The 2629-nt window shown below is 42.1% G+C and overlaps 1 pseudogene; it reads left to right on the forward strand.

Moving 5' to 3' along the window:
* Window positions 1-1357: 1357 nt before the first annotated feature.
* LOC115643851 lies at window positions 1358-2313 on the forward strand (annotated as a pseudogene).
* The last annotated feature ends 316 nt before the right edge of the window (window positions 2314-2629 follow it).

Genomic DNA, 2629 nt, shown 5'->3' on the forward strand with positions numbered 1-2629 from the left:
TAGATGAAAAATCAATCTCCATTAGAAAAACAGAGCTGAAAATTTCCAAGCAGCCGTACATTTTACATAAATGTCAGAACATTAATATTGCCTGATAAAAGCTTGATTTCAAACCCATTTATTCTATTGCAGCTGTGTGATTTCTCTTTCAAAGGGATCCTTGCGTAGTGGTAACAATTAAATAACTAGTAAAGCTGGCAGCACACAGAATATTTCATACAGACGAGTCTCTTAAAACCCCAGTTTAGAGTTGAACCAGGCAGGCAAAACCTGTCTATCCTACCATCATTCAAGGACATATGGGAGCTCACTGGAAGTATAACTCTGATCTCTTGGTTTAGCTCCACACTGCTGCCCGCTAAATATAAAGGATGTAAATGGATTTGCAGAACTTACATAGCGTAAGACACAGGGCCATGTTTTCAAAGGTATTTAGGTGCATAGTGGGACTTTCAGAATCATCTAGGAGCTTACAACTCATTGATTTCAAGGGGTTTTGGGGGCCTAGATGCTTTTGAAAATCCCACTAGGTGCCTCAATACCTTTAACAATCTGCTCCACTGCCCCTCTCTGAAAGCCCTTACAGTCCTAGTAGAGATGGCAGAGAAAGGGAGGGAGGGGAAACAGAGGCAGAAAGAGGGAAAAAAACTGGGTTAAGGGCACACATCAGGTCACTGGCAGAGACAAGAATAGAGCCCAAGTGTCCCTGCACTGCACAACACAGAGTAAATGATAAAACATAGGAATGATGGAAGGATGCTGCTAGCCCATGGTTACACACAGGAAGAAGTGCAGGTGTGGGTTGTTGCCATAAATTAATTTGGAAGCAGGCAGCAGGCTGTCTAGGCACATAGCTTCAGGTAGAAACATCACAAATGAGCTACTACTTGCGGTGCTGGAGGAGTCTATGTCATATTGCCCTACAAAGTGGGAATCAGGCTGTGTTGGCATTTTAGTCTATTAGTTTGATGCCTAAATTGTGAGCTTGGTGATGGTCGCAGTGGAGGGACCTTCTTTGCCAGAATTGTTGGATTTGGAGTGTGCTTTGTTCCATCATTCATAGTGCAGCTTATCAAGCTACACCTTGGGCCAAATCCTCAGATCTGGTTAAGTGATGAAGCTCTGTTGAGTTTAAAGGAGATTACACTAGTGTGATAGTGTGACTGATTGATTGTGAGAGGTAAGGAGCACTAACAACACCTAGTCATTGTAAGTGATGAGTTCCGTGCACCTTTGACATTCATATAATGAGATATTAGGGAAAGGAAAAACAGGGCCATTCTCTCTGTCACTCTGATCCTGACCATTGTCCTTCTCATTCCCTGCACAGCCATCACACAGCGTACTGAGGAAGAAAATGTCCAACCAAACCACCATGACTGGATTCCTTCTCCTGGGATTCTCTGACATTAGAGAACTGCAGATTTTACATTTTATTGTATTTCTAGTGCTTTACTTGATATCCCTGCTGGGGAACCTTCTCATCATCACAGCCATAGCCCTGGACCACCATCTTCACACCCCCATGTACTTCTTCCTGATGAATCTGTCCATCCTAGACTTCAGTTCCATCTCTGTCACCATCCCCAAATCCATGGCAAATTCCCTCATGAACACCAGATCGATTTCTTATTGTGGATGTGTTGTCCAAGTCTTTTTTTTTGTATTCTTTGCTTCAGCAAATTTGGCCATACTGACCATTATGGCATATGACCGATACATAGCCATCTGCCAGCCACTTCACTATGAGATGGTGATGAACAGGAGAGCTTGTGTTCAAATAGCAGCCAGTGCCTGGATCAGTGGTATTCTCTATTCTGCACTGCACACGGGGAACACATTTGTGATATCCTTCTGTGGAGGCAATATGGTGGATCAATTCTTCTGTGAAATCCCCCAGCTCCTCCACCTCGCCTGCTCTGACTCAAACGTGGGTGAAGTTGTTGTTATTTCTCTTAGTGTGCTTTTAGGTTTAATCTGCTTTGCTTTTATAACTGTGTCATATGTTCAGATCTTCAAAACGGTGCTGAGAAACCCTTCTGAGCAAGGCCGTCATAAAGCCTTCTCACCTGCCTTCCTCACCTCATTGTGGTCTCCTTATTCCTATTCACTGGCACCTTTTCCTTTCTGAAACCCATCTCCAACTCAACCTCAGATCGGAATCTCTTGGTGGCTGTTCTCTATTCCATAATGCCCTCAATGATGAATCCGGTCATATACAGCATGAGAAACAAGGAAATGAAAGGTGCGCTCAGTAAACTGATAGGCTGGAGGATATTCAGCAAGAATAAAATGTCTATATTTCTCCACTGATCACAGTTACATTCTGTGTTTCTTTATATATATAATCCGCTGATGACATTATTACCTTCATGAAACAATACTGTACAATCTGTTAATGCAGAATTGGGTATTTACACTAATAAAAATCCAGATAAACAAATATCGAAAAAGTAGTTACTAGAGGTTTACATCAATGTAATTAAGATCAGAATCTATCTATCTATCTATCTATGCACTGCCAGTCATAACCATTCAATGTGATAACCTTGCACATAAAATCAGTAGCCACAGCAAAGTCCCTACTGGGTTCTCTGGCTCTTCTTATTTTTCAGGATAGTAACTCAGA

This window comes from Gopherus evgoodei, unplaced genomic scaffold (genome assembly GCF_007399415.2).
Source record: "Gopherus evgoodei ecotype Sinaloan lineage unplaced genomic scaffold, rGopEvg1_v1.p scaffold_73_arrow_ctg1, whole genome shotgun sequence".
Lineage (NCBI taxonomy): Eukaryota > Metazoa > Chordata > Testudines > Testudinidae > Gopherus > Gopherus evgoodei.